The sequence below is a fragment of the Parasteatoda tepidariorum genome, chromosome 6 (assembly GCF_982258835.1).
Source record: "Parasteatoda tepidariorum strain Cologne lab strain chromosome 6, Ptep-v5.0, whole genome shotgun sequence".
NCBI lineage: Eukaryota > Metazoa > Arthropoda > Arachnida > Araneae > Theridiidae > Parasteatoda > Parasteatoda tepidariorum.
This window is the reverse complement of record NC_141760.1, coordinates 47244186-47259000: the sequence shown is the minus strand read 5'-3', so window position 1 is coordinate 47259000 and position 14815 is coordinate 47244186. Positions and strand designations below refer to the sequence as shown.

General features: G+C 30.9%; 1 protein-coding gene across 4 annotated transcripts in view; it reads right to left on the bottom strand.

The window, feature by feature from the left end:
* The window catches only part of LOC107451197 (homeobox protein cut-like 1), a 579855-nt gene that overhangs the window by 212273 nt on the left and 352767 nt on the right, over nt 1-14815 (bottom strand). The window contains exon 1 of one of the 4 annotated variants that reach the window (XM_071178711.2): nt 151-360. The exons of 2 other annotated variants lie outside the window; for them this stretch is intronic. The gene's annotated coding sequence lies outside the window, so the exon portion shown is untranslated. Of the gene's footprint in view, nt 1-150; nt 361-14815 lie in introns of those variants that run through there. One more of the 4 variants, XM_071178712.2, reaches the window with a different exon arrangement.

The window sequence follows — 14815 nt, the reverse complement described above, 5'->3', positions numbered from 1 at the left end:
CTCTAACTCCCGTTGTTGCTGAGCTTAAAAAACTCCCCCACCGCGCAGACAGCAGACGACAACAACGCACGCGGTCGGAGTAAACCACACCGTGAAAGGAAGAAAAAACATAAACAAAAGTAGCGGAACTCTTACAAAAAGAGAACTTACCTTAAAAAAATTCGGGATAAAGTTAACCAACGGGACACCATGACGCACTGAGATCGGAAAAGGGTTTAAAAAGTCCAAAAACGGCTGTTGTTTTGTTGTCACAAACGGCGGACGACATGAACAGCAGAAAGTCAAAAACAGTTTTCGCCTGTTCTTCTTTGGGTTCCCGCGTCCCCCTCCCGAAGGATCGTCTGCTGAATTACATCAGTCACGTGGTTTGGAGCATCCGTACTGCCATCTCGTGACATAAAAAGGAAAAAGGCCGAATGGATTTTCTTTTCTATACAACCAGCGGGAAATTCGAGAGAGGTGTATGAAAAACACGTGTTTATATGAGCTCAGAATAAAATCTTAACATAAAAAAAACATACGTTTTTGCTTGAATGGTATTAATAAAATTTTTATTTGAAAGGTATCCCTTAAAATTATTACAGATCAAACGAAGTATTCTAAAAAACAGTCAAACAAATGAAATCAAATTGATATCAATATTATTGTAACATAATTAATTCTAATAAAGAAATTAAGTTTTAAAATATTTGTACAAATTCTGTGTTTATTCATAGCCTAAAACACTGCTTATTAATTTTCGTTCTTCATTTGTTCACGTAAAACGCATAATTAATAATATTACATTTCAATTTGTTTAAATGCCTCCCTACGAAAATGAATTTTAAGAAAAATGTACTTTTTAAATAAAACTAGCTTTTTTATGTTTTTTTTCTAGCACGTTTCGTATCACTAATTTAAATATACATGATTGTTAATTAATTGAGGTCTAAATTTTTTGTAATAAGGTTTGGAATTTTAGAAAAAGTTAACATTTCAAACTCAATTTTTTTTACTTTTCAATGAACTTTCAGATTATCTAATCAAATTATAAAAAAAAAATCTGCTTTTGAAAGTTCTATCTGTCTTTAATATTTGAGATATTTTTTCAGTAAAGTAACAAAATAAAAATTAAGAGCTATGTGAACCCAACTCCATGTGGATTTTTCTTGATTAAGTCTGAAAAGCTAACAAGTGGTATACTTTTCATGAGCTACGTCTCCTTGAATCAACATGGTAAAATATCTTCTTCCATTCTTTTTTTCCTTCTTTTTTGCCATTTTTTCTTCTTTTTTTTTTTATTCCGGCTTGATTATGGGAAAGAAGAAGAAGAAGAAGTCAGACGAGAAAGAATTATATGTGGGTAAAACCCTTTCAGGACGGGCAGAATAAGAATCGAATACTTCCCTAGGCCCGTGTACTCTGAGCGTATAAGCACTAAAGAGTACGTAAACGTACTGTTACAAGATGTAATACGAGAGTGCCGTTTTGTAATAACGTCCGCGTGAAGGAAGAATCGCGCGATCACGTATATGTAATGTGATTACGATCCTGAAGAAGGTAACAAATACTTCAGAATGATAATATGACATATTGCATATTGATGAGGCAGGTCATTAGTCCCTGGCACATTATTTTGATGAAAAATCTTGGTTTAGTGTAATTATTAAAACTTAAATTAACTTTTTAAGTTTATTTCATAAAAGATTCAAAATCATTTTTCTACGAAAAGGATTCCTTGAACTTTCTATTTTGATTCCTTACTCTGATTTCACATCCATATCGATTACATTTCAGTCACATTCTTTAATTCCATGTCCATAATGATTTCATTTCGATCCCATTAAATAAATTACATATCCATAATGATTTCTTCTCGATCCCATTAATTAATTCCATGTCCAAAATGATTTCGTGTCAATACCAGTAATTAACCCTATGTCCATAATGATATAGTTTCGATTTCATTAATTATTTCCATGTCTTAATTACGTAAATTGTCTTGACAATGATAAATCGATGAATGCGTTTTATAAAATTTGCCTTTCCTTCGTTCAGCGGAAATAGAAATATTCCAAAACACTAATTAAGTGAGCCTTTTTGTTTTTGCTCAGGGGAAAAAAAAATCAAAATTTTAATTTTTACATCGAACCTTGAAAATGAGAATGAACAATATAAGATTTGCTTACTACAAGTTGAGCAGAAAGTCAAATTCGATCCAATCTCGTCACGTAATAACATATTTAATTTCATGAGATGGTTATGAAAGTTATAAATTGTCTCTTAAAATTTTAAGCAGTGAATTGGGATGTTTAAAATGAAGGAAAATGCATTTAAATATTGCCAAACACTCTTAGGAAGTGTGATATGTTTCGGTCAATTACAATAAAATATAGGGTCTGTCACAAAGTTTTTTTTTTTAAATATGTGAGAAACAAAGACCATATTAATAGTTGTTGAGTAAATAATAACATTTACTTAACAGCCAGCAAAAACTTTTGCAAAATAATAATTTTCATATTTTTATAAAGATAATAGGTTTTTAAAAATGTGTTGTATGTATTTGATCTAGAAAAAAAATGTGTTGTATGTTTTTGATCTAGAAAAAAAAACTATGTGATTGTTATTTCATGCTAGTTAGTTAGTTTTGATGGTTATCTAGAAACATTCAATCATACTCTGAAAAAACACGAGCGATTCAGAAGCATGTTTACTGTTTTGCTTCAAAATAAATAAGACCAGAAACTGCAGAACTCTAAACATTTATTTAGGTTTTTAAGAGACAAAGCGAGAATAACGTGAAGATATTTTGATAATTAAACATACACAACATTTTCCCATAATTTATTTTAATGAGGCTCATTCTCTTAACTATACTATTTATTCAGAAACTACATTTTTCAAAATGATATTATTTCTAAGCATATCAGATTGTATTAAAAAAAAGATACAAGCTTAAATATTTAATGCAACAGCTATTGTGTCAGCGCATAGATACATTTAAAATGCTAGGATTAGTCTATGATCTTGTTTTAGTTTAAAAAAAGTAGAAAAAAAGGAAAAAGATAGTAATTCTTGAATGTAATTGTGTTGAAGTTTTACAATCTACTTGATAGAATGTGACATGACTTTATGATTACTGTAGATAGGCATTTACCAAAATTAGACTCGTAAAGAAAGGTTAGTATTACCATCCTCAACGATAAACACCTTTTTTTTTACTATTGTGAAATTGTGGCCATTTTCTTCAAACTAAACAAAAGAATTAATCAATTTTGGAGTCAACAAATCTCCACGGTTATACAAAGGCTCAACACAATTACATTTTGAAAACGATCTAAATCTTGACATGATTGAACTACAAGTTCTTTTAGTCCTCTTATAGAGAAAATCGTTTTCATAAATCGGGAGAATTCTTTTTGAAAAGAACATTGGAGAAAACATTCGATTAAACAACAAACGTTGTTCAATTCATTTAATGCAGAATCAAGCATTTTTCGCAATTTAAATGGGTAATGGACGCATTAACTATCTCCGTATCGTTAAAATTCAAATGTTTGTTGTCACATTCTATCAAGTAGATTGCTGATTGCATTTAGTGGCTTGATTTTTTAGATATTGAAAAATAGGTAAATTACATTATGGATTTCCTTAATTGTTACAATATCTTAAGACGTTTGATACATTGTACATATTATATTTTTTAAAGTGAGTGATGATTGATTTATTTATTTCAATTAATATGTTGATGGTTTGATTGTAGTAACTTGTTGCTCTAAATAGCGAAAAAGAACAACATTACGTTAGTTTAAACATGCAGAAACGTTGTTGTTGTTACAACAAAGCTCATATTTTCAGCTTAGTGAGTGTCTAGTAGTTAATGTGCAGATCATCTAAGAAGTTTGCAGATTATCTAGGTAGTTGGAGATATGAAACAATTTAGCACTTTAACGAATTACCTTAGTTAATCTGTACATTAGTTAGATGTTTTTTTCTTTTCTTTTTTCTAAAAAAAAAAAACTGATTTCTGCACTGAGAAAAAATATGGACAAAACTATCAGAATTTTATAAACTTTAACATGTTTTTGGCTCTATGGGAACATCAAAAAAATTCGGTAATTTTTACCGAAGAGCTCTGGCAATGATTTTCGAAAAATTAAGTATAAAATATTGTCTTATATGATAAAATTCGGTAAATGAGGTAAAATTTGGTAATTTTATCATGATACCTTAGAGCAGTGTTTCCCAAACTTTATACTTCTGTGTACCTTTTCTAAATTTTTCGTAACGCTATGTACCATTAATAAAATATGAATACGTTTTTTACTACAAAAAATTTGCACAAAAGTTAAAAATCACAACTGGCTGCCGACACCACTAATTATTAACTGTTAGCTTTTCAAAAAATAGACAATAGAAAAATACGTAATCGTAAATTTTTTTGACTAGATTTGTTTTTAAATAAAATTTTGTGAAATTTTCGTTTATTGTAAGATATTTCATATAAGAATGCGTACCCCCGCTAAACTGTTCCCGTACCCTTGGGCTACGCGTACCACACTTTGGAAAACATTGCCTTAGAGTATGGCATAAAAACCATTAATTCAGTTAAATTTACTTTTCAATTTTGCATTTTTTACTAAATATGTGTAATAAGAAGTAAGAATTTGAAAACCAGAATTTACCGTACACAGTTAACATGTGATAGAAAAAACGACTAAATGAATGATTTATATACCGTATATTTTGCTTTCGTTAAACAGAATTTCTGTTTTCTTTTTTTCTTCCAGAAATGTCGTTACCATACAATGCGGAATTTTTTTCCCTCCGTGTGAGCAGTAATTTATCCGCTATTTTGGTTCTTATGAAAATGGTTCTAAAATTACTAATGTAACAAAATGAGCAAATTTGAAAATGCGATGCTCGAAATTTAACGTTTGGTCTACTTTTACAGTCTGCTTTTACTTACATAAGTTTATTCTTCAATTGTTTAACCAAAGAGGAAAAAGAAAATTTAAAATCAAATCGAAACCACAAAACGATTAAGTTATTGTTTCCTTAATAGCCATCAATTGGAGAAAGATAAGTAGGGGAGGAATCCGGTTATTCGATCAATTTGAAGGGCATCCAGGTCAGTATCAAAGCCAAGACCTCTGTCCAGTGAAGTCTAACAAGACTTTAAATGAGAAGATAGATAACCTAGTTGAAAGACTTTCTCTTCGTCAGAGCAGAACAAAGCCCAAAACCCTTCTTCTCTCAGCATCTATGCATAATAAAAAAATAATAATTTTTTTTACAGAAACCTCGCATCGGCAACCCGATAGCAGAGCAATATTCAGTCGTCTCAGACGACTGATTAACTAGAAAAGGCAAATGCACAACCCCGCCCACGCCGCTTTTCACCTCCTCCACCCCTCCAAACCGATTCCTCTGCGTGATCAAAGGGTTATTTGCTGGGGAAGCATTGATTACCACCATTTCCTGCATGGCCATTGTCTGACCTAAAAAGGAGAAAGAGAAAAATAAAATAAAAAAATATATATAGTGATAGAAAAAGAAGTACTTTTTTTGCTAATTTGGCGTTAGGAAAGTAATCCTTCGCAGTGGCATATCATTTCCTCAAAAATCTCCATGGAGCCTTCAAGGTCTCTATAGGGTAGATGTTCTACCCCTATTTAACGGTTAATGTTCCAAAGACGATCTGTAGCTTCTAAACGGAATTGAATTATTATTCTTGTTAACGGAATTGTAGGCAATAATTTTTCTTAAAATTATTCATTCGTTTGCCATCATTATATTCTTTTGTCCTTCTGTTTTATTTACTTATACGTCAGAGGGGGAGATTCGTTATTGACTCTGAATGTATCACTATAAGCTTAATATTAGTACTCAAGAGTAATTCTCTTTAAGTATCTGTATAGATACTGATAAAAATAAATTCAAGGTTGAAACCATAATATTGACACCTTGAGCCACACTGTTAGAATTTTCATTCTAAAATTATGGTAAAATAACCAGCAGCTGTCTATCCATCTAATTAACCATTAAGTTTATGATAAAGATTTTTTTTTTTACATTCACGGTGGTTCAAGAATAACAGTAAACAATGCGCATGCGTCGTCATTGCATTTGATACACTTACAGTTTAGGCGTCTTGCATTTGATGTAGTTAGCATGTTTGCCACCTTTTGTAATTGTAAATTAGGATGTTTTTTTTAACTTCTTTATTTTTGCTGGATTGAATTGATCCTGCATGGTTTTGCAAGAAAGAAAGAAGCAGCACCAAAGTACCAAATTCGTCATTATCTTTGCGCTCTCTCTCCCACCAATAACGCGTTGAAGGATCTAATTTTTCCAACGATTACAAACAATATCATAATTTCGGATAAATATTCTACCTAATAATTTAGCGAACCCAAAATTCGAGTGCACTTTTTTGTAACATCAACTAAGTTTAAGATGGCACTAAATATTTAACAAATGTTTGTGTGATTTAAAATCTTTTTGATAATGGCCCTTAAAAGTTCTCTTTTATTTGAATATCTATCTTCTAAAAGTTTCCATGCTATTTCAAAGTTAACATTCGAAATAGAAATAGATTGTATCACTCTTAGGGCTTCATGAGAACCACACGCTTTAAAATATTGTAATTTCATGGAATTTGAAATAGAATTGTTCTTTATTACACTGGCTACAAACATATTTGTGAACATAATCCAGTTGTCGATTTTACCATTAAAGGTTGGCACTGAGAGTGTGGGCAACTTTAATGTCAGAGAATACATTTAAACTAGAGTTTAGCACACTTTGAACTATTGGTGGAATGTTAATTGCAAAACTATCAGATTTAGAATTAATTATCAATAATAATTAGTCTATAATATCATCAATACTTTCTTTCTCTCCAATAAAATCTTCCACTTCTTCAGGCTTACAAGCATCAAAAATGGATTTAAATTAAATTTTGAACTCGTTAGATAATGCATTAGATTTTGATTCAAATAGTTTGAGAGCAACTAAATTTGCACTGTCAATTGAAGTGACTACTTTATCTCTATGCTTAGTTAGTGAAGATTTTAAAACTCTCTTTTGAGTTTTCAACTTATCTATAATTTAACATAGAATTGAAACTCCGTAGTAAGGAAGTAAAAAAGTTAACGTCTTATCTCTATGCTCAGTTAGCGAAGATTTTAAAACTCTCTTTTGAGTTTTCAACTTATCTATAATTTAAAATAGAATTGAAACTCCGTAGTCAGAAAGTAAAAAAGTTAACGTCTTATCTCTATGCTTAGTTAGCGAAGATTTTAAAACTCTCTTTTGAGTTTTCAACTTATCTATAATTTAAAATAGAATTGAAACTCCGTAGTAAGGAAGTAAAAAAGTTAACGTCTTATCTCTATACTTAGTTAGCGAAGATTTTAAAACTCTCTTTTGAGTTTTCAACTTATCTATAATTTAAAATAGAATTGAAACTCCGTAGTCAGAAAGTAAAAAAGTTAAGAATAAGAAAGGATAAGAGAATTTATATAAGAGTATTTCAAAAAAAAAAAAAAAAAAAAAAAAAAAACACAATAAAAACTTTTAAAACATTCCTTAAAATTACAAATTTAAAAGTTACGATCATCTGTGCCATCTTACGGATATCACTTTGCCAGAGCGCGTTAAACTATAATGACTTCGTTACAATTATAAATATGAATACTTATAAATTCGTTATAATTTTATTTTTTCGCCAAATTAGTTTTTAACCTTATTACACGATATTATTACCCGGAAATTAAAATAATATAGAGTTCAATTTAGCACCTGATAAATTTACAGCAGTTTTGTACGATTCTAAGTTATATGTTATCAATATTATGGCTTACCGTTGAACCGATTTTCAAAGGTGGTATATGAATAAAAGAAAAATCAAAACCACAACGGGATATCAATCGAGAATTTCTTCAACTGAAGTAATCGCTGTGAATCATCAATATTGGCATTTCCATCACATTTTCTTTTACTTGATTTTGCGGTCTAACATACATCTTCTTTATATACATCATTAATAACTTGAACATTAAGAATAAATACGAAACGATATAAGTTAAATTAAGGTTAGTCAGTATGGGGATTTAATGGGAATTTAAAAAATTAATAAGCATTCTCAAGCTCTTTCCCTAGAATGATTTTAATAACTGTAAACGTAAATATAGTACCAATTCTTAAAACTTGTTTTTTAGAATTGCGTATTTATTAAAATAAAATTATTTAAGTTACGGTTTGAGTACCTATGCAATACTTTGGAGCTATGCATAACCATTCAATCTAAATTCGAAATTGTTGAGTTTGTTTTTATCATGCATTTTCAATTAATAGTTCCATTAAGGATGTTAAAGAATTTTAGAAATTGTCGTTATTGTATTAGAATGCATAAAAACTATAGTGCATGCACTTGGAACAATTAGTTACGGACATCAAAAATTTATTTTAAAGAAAACAATTTCAAGCAGTAATATAACTTACATCTAACGATATTTAATTATACACATATACTTGTCTAAAAAGTTTCAAAACTGGAACAAATCTTTTGACAGACTGAACACGCTTTTACATGTTTATTTATTTATTTTTTTTATCCTATATGACATGGTTCAAATACACATTAAAAATAATGCAGTTGACTCTCTTTATCTTGATTTTTTTATTTTTTATTTTTTACCTTTCCATTTATTTTTAATTTAAATTACAATGTATGACTGGGACCATCAACCATTATTTATCAAAGTTTCAACAAATAGCTCGCTCATTATCCAAATAAACTTTCCTATTATTTTCCAAGAATTGCACCACTCAAGTTAACCATGTGGGAACGATTGCTTTACGAAATATACTCATTTAGACAAAACTCCGCAAACCGTAACGGTCGCCATTCTCAATTCACTTGTTTCTATGAAATGCGATTCATTTCCTTTTATTTATTTATTAATCTTTTTTTTTTTACTCCATTCACCCATCTATCGAATCTATCCACCCTTTTCGATTCGTTAATCACAACCGCAAGGGGTACCAAAAACTTTCGATAATTACCTGCCGAACGCGTCTTCTCTCCAATATTCACGTTTAGAACGTTTTTCTTGGGCAAATCGCGACGCGTGATTGCATTTTCGAAAAGGTTATCTCCTTTTATTTATGCGATTTTTTAATTTTTCAAAAATGAATATATTTCTCCAATTAAGGATTGCTTTATGTTTTCTGACACAGATTTCCGACTATTTTGTCGATTGTTTGTTGTTTTCGGTTGCGCCTAATTGTTCAATTTCGGAAATAATTGACTTTTCTAAATTTTTTCTCCATGACGCTCAGGAAGATGTAATTATTTCCAAAGTGTTTGTGGGGATTTGGGTTACGTTTTTTTTTCTCATTTAATCAACAAGACTTGGCGAGTGATTTTGTTGGGCGCCAACTTGTAGCCATTTAATCGTGCTGTAATCATTAACGCAATAGCAATTAAATTTGCGAAGTGGTTTATAGCTTTGCTTAAAAAATTTGTACTGGGATTAAAAATGCCTTTTCTATTTTGCTTATTTACAAATGCATTATTGATTTGCCAAGCGAAATTAATTTGATAATTACGCTCGTAATTACGATTCAAGTTTTAAACAATAGCGATAAAAATGTTGCTTTTTATTCTTGTGTAATCGGTGAAAATTAGATATTAATAAGGTTATATAAAATATTTTAATTTATTTTGCTGGTAATCACGTTTTTCAAAAGAAGAATCAAATTTAAAAATAGAACAAAATTGTTTTATTCCGATATTATTTCAGTTATATGGCATTTATACATTTGTTAACAATAAAATAAATTCCGTCATAATTATTCAATTTCTCTTTGCGAAACAATAGCAGGCCACAGTTTTCTCATTTTGCTTTAAAATTTAATTTATCAATAATTATGTAATATATAATATATTTCCCTTCTTTCGATCTAAATTAGAACAAAATAAGGAAAAAAAGAGCGAAAAGTATGTTTAATAAAAAATTCTGTGACATGGGTAAACAAACATAACCTACTTGTACCCGTTGTTCATGAGAATAATTTTACATGCTACAATGTAATTAACCATAATACTGCAAAAATTTTAGAATTTTTACTATGACAAGTTTTAAAACTTTATTGTCAGAGTTTTGATCCTGAAAATGTCTTTGTTTTGGTTTACAATTCTTAAATACAGCGTCAGTTTCTGTTGAAATTCTTTTACTTCATGCGGATTTTTTTGAGGGTGCCTCTGACATTTTGTGACAAGCCCCTAATGGTTAGAACTACATTAAAGGGACACATTCCCTACCTCCAACTTCAAATATGATTTATTGATAACCGCATTATACAAAATCTTAAATCTTCCCTCAATAATTCTTTACACTTGTATAGATCTTTCTAAAACGAGATTTAAAGATAATTAGTTGGCGGAAAACCAGAACGTTTGGTGAAATCTGTTGTAGATGATAACTTGGCGATAGTTTATTCGGCCGATTGCGCCGCAATATACGCAACCGGCTTTCTCATTAAAGCAGAACTTGGCTCATTCACGCTATTAGGTCGTTTTGGAATAAGGGGGTTTCTAGAACTTTACCACGAAGGAAGGGGGATAGAGTAAGTGGTTGCGGAATATATTAATAAACGTTATTCGTAATTGTATAGAAGAGGCGTTTGACGAGAAGCCGCGAAGCGTTTCCAATTTCTAATGGCACTGACATTTGACAAGTTTGTCGTGGGATAATTTTGCATAGACTGGGTGATATTTGAATCAAGAATTAACCTGCCGTTATCATTGGAAAAGTCTGTTGCAAGTCGTTGACAGGACAACGATTGATTGTGACACAAAAGTTAAAATTGGATATTATACACATCATTAATTGAAAGCATCATCACCTAATATTAATTTAGAACAACCTTTAAATACTCATTTAAAACAATAAATATCTTTTAACTGACCTGTGGATACTATTTTATCGCCTTTGCAATATACTGTGCGTGGCTGTGACGCATTTTGGATTTCATACAAAATAAGCGTAGAAATCAGTTTCATACAAAATAGGCATAGAATTTCTTCTGCTTCTTTAAGATTTTTCTGTATAACCGAACAGATAAAAAGAACTGATTAAGGAAAGATAAATGAATTGTAGTTTGAAATATTATTTAATTAAACAAAGACTTAGAGTTTTTATTCAAGAGGAATTTGAATATTGGTAAGTTCATTACATAAATTGAACGATGCTTTTTTTGATAAATTTTTACATATTTAAATTATCCGAATTTCTAAATCCTGTAAAAATAGATTTTAAATTAAAAAAATTTAATGTAATTACAGCAAAACATGTAATTTTATGTTTAAAAAATAGTTAAAATTACAAGAAATAGGTGATTAATTTCTTAAATTGAAAAAAAAAAAAAATGCAATATTTAAAACAAATTCAGATTTCATTTTACTTGTTTTTTGTTAATTTGAATTAGCTTTGAATGTCATTAACGGGCATAAAATAGTTTTATAAAAAAATCAAAAACTTTTTATGTCAAAATTAGTTTTTGATTTGTTTGATCCTTAATTTGCAATCTCATTATTATATTTGATACAACGACTTCCTTTTTAAACTTATTTAAGCAACTGTTTTATACACAGAGCGTATCAAATTACAAAAGTTAAATAAGCGTGGATAAGAAAAAATAGAGAAGAAAATGAGATCAGGCTCTTTTGGCAAGTGCAAAAATCCGCTATAAAAAACATGGCAGGGAGATTGCAATAAAAATAAAACGTTTTCCAGATGTGGTACATTAACCAAAAATGAAACAAAGAAATTAAGTGTCGTTGTCGCTCTATTGCCGGGGTTTATTGATGGTCCGATCACCAATAAACGTCAAAGCAATAAAATAAGAAATAAAATTGACCCGATGACATATGGCGATATAAAACAGACGTCTCTCCTAAACCCTGAAGCAAAGAAAATATTGATTTATATTTTATTTCTTTTCGAAATGATCGAAATCGCTACAATTTATACCACCACTCGATGGTCATAAAAAAATATCAATCCGTTATAAACATTAAGAAAAAAGGACTCTTTTTTTCTTCTTTCTTTTTACCCATCCTCCTCACCCCTGAATGATTTGTCCGAATCCTTGATTTCTCTTTGCTTCACCTGTTGAGATACGCTTCACTGATGAGGGGAATAAAAAATTGGGGGAGGATATTGGAAGGAAACAGAAAAAAAAGACACACAGACTGTATGAAGAAGAGGAGGGGGGATGCAGGATTGAGATGCATTGAAGCGCATCCCCTGGCTGTTTCAACAGGTGTTCCACAAGAGCAATTTGTAACGCGGGATCAGACAAGGGGAACCGTAAACAAGCTCACCATCAACGGATCTCGCCAACTATTGAAATCGAAGTTCGCCAATTTCAGCTTACAGCTCTTCATATCCAACTAATAATGGGCGTAGGAGGATACCTAATAAAAGGATTCAGACTATTGGTGGCGCTACAATCAGATTAGTGTTTACATAACGCAGATGTAACTGCGATTAAAACTGTAAAGAAAGAAAAGCTGTATGCGAATTTTGGAATGACAGGTGAATGGGTATAGGCTCTGTTCTTTTAGTATAAAAATGGTGCTTGTAGACTCTAGATAAAGGAAGTCATCAGTTTTTGGTTCAGTTGCTATTGATGAAACTTATTTTCATCATTTTTTTTAAAGGTGATATAGGTTGTATTTGTTTCAATTCATTGGTGTATATTTTTCCCGGAAGTGGAATTGTGGTTTTTATTTAGATGTGTCATAATGAAAGCTTTTTCGAGATTCTGTCTACTTTACTCTAAAATGGATACGCCCCTCTCTTTTATGAATTGAGCTAAGACTAATAGGCTATTAAAGCTCTTATGTGCATATTTGTATCTTTCATAAATAAAATACATCAAAACTCCGATTTCGCAATTTCGGATTATGCGAAATAAAGCAAACCCTAATCGTATGATATAAGCTCAATTCGGATAACCTAAGTAAGATTATCCAAAATGACCTCAATTTGAATTATCAGTAATAAGAATTTTGAAAAATCCTTCTGATTTTTCAAAATGAATCACTGTTCAATTATCCAAAAAAGACCATACTTCAGATAGTCGTGAATTTGTTGAATTAAACATTTAGTTTCATATATTCGGCGCTGAACTTATTTTTTAAACATGATATTTTTTGCACCACTTTGGATAATTCTTGCTTCCAAAAATGTGTAGTCATTTTTTATAAGTAAATGGTAGCCATTAAGCTCTCACATATATTATCGGGATCTCCAATGAAATTTTTAGAAATTACACAGTTAAAAAAAAGTACAAAATAAAGGAAGAATAATCATGAGCAAGTATAGACCAAAGCTGACTGTTGGTTGTTTGAAATCTAAGAACTTATAGTTGCTGACTATGTTTTTACTATTTTTTTTAAAAAACTTTTTTTCATTTGTTGCATGATGCGAACGCTCCAAAAAAACTGCGAATTCTTAATTATTACTGCACACATATTTTTACGAGACGTATTTTTCCTGGGTTTCTTATGTTTTGTTGAGACAAACATGATTTCCTGGTGTATCATCAGAAAATTAGACATTTTAAGAATTTATGTGTTAATTAGTCCCATTCCCATTTGTTCAGAAAAGACGTATACAGGCTACAGGATGGTCACTAGATGGGAGTTGTGAGTTGGAAATGCCCTTTTTTCAGAGCATCCAAAATACGCTTCATAAGATTGAGGTCTTAGAAACCTGGATGATCGTTCCATAGGGAAAGTATCTTTAGTTTCCTAAGAATCACTGAGAAAATAAGTGCTGGTGTCACGCCTATCTTTGTCTGTTATGATGAAAAAGAAAATATAGGATTCCAAAATATCATCCAGATACGTGACATCTGTCACAATTCTTTTTCAAGAGAAGAGAGAGAGTCAGCAATTTTTTGGGAGATGAAGACATTCGCCGTATGGAATTACCATATAGGTTTCATCCTTTAAATCATGTTTGGGATTCTCTTTGCCAGGTAATTGCTACTTGCACCCTCCTGATACGGATAACCATCCTGGATCTAAGAATTCTGCTGCTGAATGAGTTGGATCAATATTCAAAGGAATGCATAAAACCACAACGTAAGACCTGTATATCATTGAACATTAACTAGAATGGCTAAATTCCTTATTAACTTTTTTTGTTGTTGCTAAATTCTGTAATCCTTGTTTCCTACCTTCCGACCCCAACAGAAACTACACGAGCATGAGGATCATGTAACTGCGGAAACGTTATTTTCTTTGTTATATGGACCTACCTTCATACCGAATTTCATTTAAATCGATCATTCGATCTATTCATTAAATTTCAATCATCAAATCATCAATCGATCAAATCATCGATTCATTAAATTTCATTAAATTCCAATTAAACTATTATTTTTGGAATCTTCGACCAGGCATAAAATTTCTTTCAAATTTAAACGTGATTGTAAATCACTCACACTTTCCATGTTATTCTCGAAATACAAAACTGGAACAATAAATGAGATTTCTGAAAAGAAAAAAAAAAAGGATTTCGAAAGCAGAGGGCGGAGGAGGATGGTCGAATAACTGAAGAGGCTGGGTTAAAGTAAAAACACGAGGTTTGTAAAAGAGTTAATGCTATGATAGCCGTCTCACGCTGTCACTCAGCAACTGACAGATACCAGATGGCCGAGCGTAATGACAAGCGTCGACCGCAAAAACAACCCCCACTAGACTCGATAAATTGCTCAATAAGGCATAACCTCATTCGCCATTTTTTTTCTT